The sequence below is a fragment of the Hippopotamus amphibius genome, chromosome 11 (genome assembly GCF_030028045.1).
Source record: "Hippopotamus amphibius kiboko isolate mHipAmp2 chromosome 11, mHipAmp2.hap2, whole genome shotgun sequence".
Taxonomy (NCBI): Eukaryota; Metazoa; Chordata; class Mammalia; order Artiodactyla; family Hippopotamidae; genus Hippopotamus; species Hippopotamus amphibius.
This window is the reverse complement of record NC_080196.1, coordinates 54,080,869-54,088,239: the sequence shown is the minus strand read 5'-3', so window position 1 is coordinate 54,088,239 and position 7,371 is coordinate 54,080,869.

The following is a 7,371-nucleotide window of genomic DNA, read 5'->3' as shown; positions in this document are numbered from 1 at the left end:
AAAGGCACGAAATTGGGACATTTGTAGAGACATGGATGGACCTAGACACTGTCAGAGTGAAGTGAGTCAGAAAGAGAAAAACAAATATTGTATATTAACACATGTATGCGGAATACAGAAAAATGGTACAAATCAACCGGTTTGCAAGGCAAAAACAGAGACACAAATGTAGAGAAAAAACATGGTCACCAAGTGGGGAAGGGGGGGGGGTGTTGGGGTGGGAAGCACTGGGAGACTGAGATTGCCATATATACATTACTAATAAGAAAAAAATATCAAATTGTACACTTTAAATATATGCAGTTTATTGTATGTCAATTGTATCTCAATAAAAGTTCTTAAAGAAAACAAAAAAGTATAGTATCTAGCACTTAATATACTAGGTCAATAATTACTTCTTACTTTTTCTTCATCATCTCATCTACTGAACTGGTCAAATCAAGCTCATAGTCTTCCTTCATCTAAACTTCTGCCGTTATTCCATTTGTTTGACCCATGCAAGATCCCAGCCTCTTTAGCAACAGACTCCACTGGTCATACCTTTGTCACTGAAATAACATGTTACTGACCCACAACTGAAATCCTCAAACTACACTATTCCACTCTCTCCAGCCTCTTCTTCCAGCCTCCACTCCTTTACTCTCTCTGGACTCTAGTTTCAGGACCTTGTCCCACTCTACCCCTCTTTTCCTTCAAATCCAACAGCTTCTTCTGGTTTCACTCTGAAGTCTTTATCCAGCCCAGATTCTACAGTGCATTACTTGAATCACTACTTTGTCCTTCTGCAATACCAGACCACAAAATCTAATCCTGAGCCAGTCCAACCAACTTGTTTTCCCACAACGATGAGTCTGAGTCAAAAATTCTCCGCACTCCGGTTACATTAAAACTTCTGTTGGCCACACTGTCTCAACAGTGCTTTCTGTTCAAGGCTACTGTCTCCCCAGTCACTGCTGCACAGGTTTGAATGTGTTACAACAATTCATTTGTAACTGTGGTGCGAGCAAAAAATGCCCCACTTGTGATTTGCATGAAAGAAGGGCAGCGTGCAATGATTCTGTTTTTTGTGGTCTGAGGGTGTACCTGGTGCCCTTATTTATGAAAGACTCTGTGTGCAGTACAGAGAAAGTGTTTTCTCGCAAAGAAGTGTGTACATGTGAAATGATCCTGTTGAATAGACAAATGACAGTTTTCTGGGATTCTCAAGGGCCAGTATTGGAACACTATCACGAAAAAGGTTCAACAATCAACAGTGCTCATTACAGTGAGATGCTTATTGAAGAGTTGAAGCCTAACTTCAGATTAAACGCAGAGGACTGCTAGCCAAGGTATTGTGATCTTGCATGACAATGCATGTCTGCACACTTCTGCCCACACTGTCGACACTCTGCAAAAACTTCATTTTGAGGTGTTAAAGCATCCTCCCTATAGTCCTGATCTTGCTCCATTGGACTTTCACCTGTTTGGTCCCCTGAAGGCAGCCCTATGAGGATGAAGACTCACTTCTGATGAAGAAGTGAAGACAGCAGTGCATTTGTGGCTTGCATCTCAGCCTAAAACATTTTTTAATGAGAGAATACGAAAGCTTGTTGACAGATGGACAAAGTGTATTGAAAAGCAAAAAGATTATGTCGGAAAAAGATGTATTTGTCTTTTCTAAAAATTAATTAAAATTCTACAGCCAGAGTGCAGATAATTTTTGACTCACCCCCACACATTCCACAATCATAGCTAAGCGCTAATGAAAGCTACACAACTGAGTAAATTAGTACCAGCATACATTGATGGTACATCATTCTATCTCAGAAAGGCTCTGAATGGTGTCTGACAACCAATAACAATGGTTTCTAATCAGATGAGCTTCCTCCCCCATTCCTCACTTTTCCCAGTCTCTTCAAGCCTCTTATACTTCACTTTCAGATGATAAAATATAAAGTATACATCAGATCATGTCTCTCCTCTGTTTAAAGTTCTCCAATTTCTCTCAGAGTAAGTCCTTACAATTGCCTACAATGCCTTACACTCTCTGAATACATCACCTACTCTTAGTCTGTGCCTTGCTCACTCTGCTCCAGCCACACTAGGCCCCTTGCAGCTCTTTCATGTCTCTGCTTTAAGAGCTTTGCACTAACTGTTCTCTCTGCTTGGAAGAGTCTTTCTCCAGATATCTCACGACTAACTCCTTCACTTCTTACAAGTCTTTGTTCAAATGGCACCCACTCCATGGGGTCTACCTTGATCATCCTATTTAAAACTGCAACACTGCTCCCAATCCTCTTGTCTCTTCCAGCCCTGTCATTCCAATATTTCTTACCTTGCTCTATATATTTCTTTTTCCACAGCACTTATCGTCTAACACCCTACATGATTCACTTATTTATTACTGTTTACCATTTAAGGACTGACAAGGACAGACTCTTCCCCTGTGTTTTGTTCATTGCTGTACCCCAGGGACCTATAAAAAAGGATGGCTGACACATAGGAGGCACTCAATATTTGTTAAATGAATAATTAGATAAAGCTATCTCCACTTCCTCTTAAAAATGAACCAAAACTATTAGGAGATGAATTTTCTCAACTTCAGCCTCCCCGCTTCCAGTTACCTGCATCCACACCCATCTCAGGATCAGTTAACTGCCTCCTCACAAAATGAATGATTCCTCCATTCAAAGCCCAGTCCTCTATCTGTGCTCTAGATCTAAACTCTTCCTGACTTTTCCAAGAATTCTGCTCAACCACATTTTCCTTGTATTTTTCTACTGCTATTCTCTCTTCTGTACTCCAACTGCCCTCTCCTCCGGCTTCATTCCTTCAGCATATACATATACCATTAAGAAAATAGGTCCCTCTATACTATCTGCCCAATTTTCAATTATCTTCACTGCATTTAAGGGTCCCCAGTTCAGTGGCAGCAATGTCACTGTAATTTCTGACCCACAGAGAAGAGCAATCATAGATTGCGGGGGCTCCCCTCACAAACTTAATTCTCACAGTTATGGTGAAAGGTATCTCTTCTGGACTCTCCCAGAATGGGTGAGCTGGTCTTACATGATAAATCCACTCTACCATTCCAATCTCCCTAAGCCTTTGGATCCCTTCCTCTGTAATGTACCAAGGCGGGTCTGGCATTTCAACTTCATTTTGTGTGGGTCACATTTTAGTCCATGCTTCAACTAACCAATCAAACTGTTGAGAGAGCCTTCTAACCCCTCAAGCTATAACAGTGAACCTAGAATCTCTGCTTAGTGGGCCTCTATCAATAAATTTAGCCCAACTCAACTTTATGTTCTTTCCACCATTATCCCACATCCTTAATATCCACTCCTAAACATATTCCCCAGGTTTCTATGTGTATAAACAAACATTCCTGCCATTTTTTAAGACTCTGGCACACCTCCTCAGGTCACACTTTGTAGGTGACCCTTGAGGCCTTGCTGGGGTAGAAATCTAGTTATAGGTCTAGAAGCAAAGAAGGGTGGTAGAGATAGTTCTTGAGGAGAATCAATCAGCAATGTCTAGCCTCCAGGGATGGTCATTACAAGTTAACTTCCTTGAACAGGAGTGGAAGGACTGCTTCTACTAGCAAAAAAAGACTAATTAAAATTTAGGGGTTCAATACCCCATTTCAAATTTGAGGATCTCATCCTTTCCCAGTCAATGCTCTCATTTTAACAGCAGACCCTCTTAGAATGGGAGTTCATTTTGCATTGTAATCCAACCAGTATGCAGGATGAGACTCTTGGTTTGGTTTTCAGCAATCTCAGCTCTGCAGCTATGTGAGAAGGGCAGACACAGAAACTTTCTGGTTATTTATATAGAGCTTGAGCTGGGAATTTCAAGACCTGAGCTCATTATTCTCTGCTTCCACTTTCTCCAAAAACAGAGCAACCAATCAGTCTCATTATACTTGTTCATTTGGCAAAAATGTTTTAAATCTTCAAATACATGATCATCCAGAATCTGGTCTTTTATTAAGTATCTGAGTAGTAGTATCCAATGGTGATATTTTGCATACCTCTACTGTCACATCACATCACATCACGGGCTACAGTGTCCTCTTTACCACTGAAAATAGTCAAGAGTGCCTTTAAATCTAATCAGATTAGAGAATCAACTCCAGGAATGCCACAACCAATTCAGAAAATTCATCCTCAAGGTTCGGTTCCTCTAGAACCACTCTCAGCACCAAAATCTGAATTAGACAAGGTTCTCCAGAGGCAGAGAACCAACAGGAAAAAACATATACATACGTCTATGTCAACCTATTGGAAATCTAATATTAGACTGTTTATTTAAATAAACAGATATATATTTATGTTAAGCAACTGGCTCACAATTGTGGGGGCTACACATCTGAAATGTGTAGGGTAGATCTGCAGGCTGGAAACTCAGACAAGAATTGATGCCACAGTCTTGAGATTTTTTTCTTCTTGAGATGACTCAGTTAGAAATTTAGCCTTTCAACTGATTGAATGAAGTGCACCCACATTATGGAGGGCAGTCTCCTTTACTTAAAGTCAACTGATTATAGATGGTAACACATCTTCAAAATACGTCACACTAACACCTAAATTAGTGTTTGATTAAATACGTAGGAACTGTAGCCAGGTCTAGTTGACATATAAAACTAATCATCACACATATGAACTTACAGATTTCTCAATGAAATCTTTACTTTCTACTATAGGAAAAACTTTTTAAACACTAATATTTTATGTATCTTATGTGTTCAAAAAGGCAAAATTTCAGTAGGGACACTTCGGTTGAGTAGACTGGAGGAATGAACAGTTCTTCCAAAACTGGAGAAACACACCTTCCACAACCACCTCTCTTTCCTACCTCCAAGAACACTGTCATTTCTAAGAAGCCATAATATTGTATCTACATTTTAAAACCAATTTTTATGTTTCAAAAGTGTGATCTTCAACTCTACAATAGAAATGACACCTTAAAATTACACAACTCTGAATGCTCTCACTTTAAGAGATGGTATCTACTGAATCTGTTGCTTGCCTTTAGTCTGACGAGAAAACTTACAAATTATTACCTCATTTTCTCTCACTGACAGAAGTATAACATGGTACGGGAAAACCCGAACAAACTTTTTGGCCAACCCGGTACAAACCAGAAGTCCAAACCAGTTTGGGTGAATAATGGACCAAATAATCAAAACAGCACATAAAGAAATCTTATAAATGGGTTGAAATAAATCCTGTATGTCCTTTCAAAAAAAACGAGATTAAAAAAACCTTTCTAGGCGATTCATTCATCCATAACCACCCCACTGTGTGCCAGGCACTGTTCAAGGCACCTGGGTTAAACCACTGAACAAAATGATGATCCCTCTCTTGCTAGAGTTCATATGCTAGCAAGACAACATCCTTATCCAGCTATTTTCTCTCTGAACATAATAATCCAAGCATTAAGAAGTATCAAAACATTTTCTGAAAATTTACTATGTGCCAGTCAACTTCCAGTTCTGAGTCTGGCCTAAAACAGGCACTGTTTCATTATTAGTATTGAGTCTGGTCTCTGGAGTCAGGCTGCTGGGTCCAAAACCTAGTCCACTACTACTTGCCAGCTGCATGATGCTGGACAAGTTACTTACTCCTCATCTATAAAACACAAATAATCATAACAACTGTCCCACTGGATTATGTAAGAGTTAAATGAATTCAAATGTGTAAAGCACTTAATTTGGCACACGGAAGGTACTAAACTATCAGCTATTATTATTTTAATTCAACTTCCAGAAAACCACTTATTACTCAGACCATAGTGGGGGGAAATAACACCAATGCTAACTTTTAAAATATTTTTATCTAGCTCATTTACTCTCTCCATCACTACCTTCAAGAGTTCTTCCTCTATTCCTGAAACCAATGGGTAATTGTTAAATCCATTTCACCTGTAACCTGCCTTACACCCTTTTCCAATCACCTTTCCCCATATTCCCCCCACCTCAGACTGCCCTGCTTCTCTATCACATAAACACCCAGAGCCCTTTGTTTTAGGGTAGACTGATCTGAGACTAGTTCTCCTTTCTCCTCACTGGATGCCTTGTGAATAAACCCCCTCTTTGCTGCAAACCTGAGCATCTCAGTGTATGGCTTGCTGCGAGCTGGGCAAAACAAACCTGGTTCAGAAACACAGTATTCTCAACTGAATATACTTGACTTGTAGTTAAGTTTTATAAAAACTACAAAATGTGATCTCTATATTATCTCATGCACAACGTCAATTCATGGTCGTTTGTATAAACATATAGTTAGGCGGCTTTTAATCTAATGAGAAAATTTCTTAAAATGTCAAAATTAGACTCATTTTCCATAAAATTACAACTATCTTAAGAAACTTTAGCATCAGAACCAGCATATATGGATATGTAATTACCCAGTTTTATATGCATGGATATGTAAATAGCACATTCAATCTCTAGGACCTATATTTTTGCAGGTGTCAATAACAATGAACTCAAGTAGAGAGCAAAACAATCTACTATAAAAAATAAGCATCAAAGAGAAGTAAAACTACTCCATGTGGAAAAACATTTCCCCATTATGTTGTCAAAAGTAACAAGTAGTATTAAATCATACCGAGGAAGAGATACTTCATCACAGTGATCTTCTACAGTCTACAGATATCAGCTGTGGCAGGCCACTAATTTATGTTCACAGAAATAAAAACAGGTTTAGTTGAATTTTTAGGTCTGATGCTTAAACTTTCTTGTAAGGATCACTGGCTATTTTGCACGCATGAGTATTTACAAACACATACTCAAGTAATCTGACTTGTGTTAGGGCGGTAACGATCTGTAAAACGTGCATACATCATCATGGCAAAAAAAAAATCAACCTCAAAAGAAATAATAATGAACTGAAATTAATTCTCAACTTAGCTCACCGCATATAATAAAAAAAAAATACAAGTACAGGCATCTGAAATTGACGGCTCATCCTCATTTGTCAAAAATAGGCTTCACTCTGGGCCCAAAGTTTATAATGGGTCAACCTCAGAAAGGTTAATGCCCACAATTTAGAAGTGACTCGACTGTAAAGTACATGCTGCAAATGCTGCTTTCCCCCAAGCGAAGTCTACTAATATAACTGCGCCTACTGACAAGTATGCAGGCTAGTTAACCTATCTCCAACGCTGCTTTTAAGGGATCGATTTTGGTAGAGAATAACGGAAAACGTATTTCTGATCACGTTTTACACCCTTCAGGTGGGAAGTGCTGCAACACACCGCATCAACAATCTCAGTCCACAGGCACACCTCTGCCCCTGGTGTGGGGTGGAAAGCAGGTACCTGAGACTCTCCAGTGGAAATAAGGACCAAAAAAGCGTGTCGACTCCCCAGCCATCCCATACG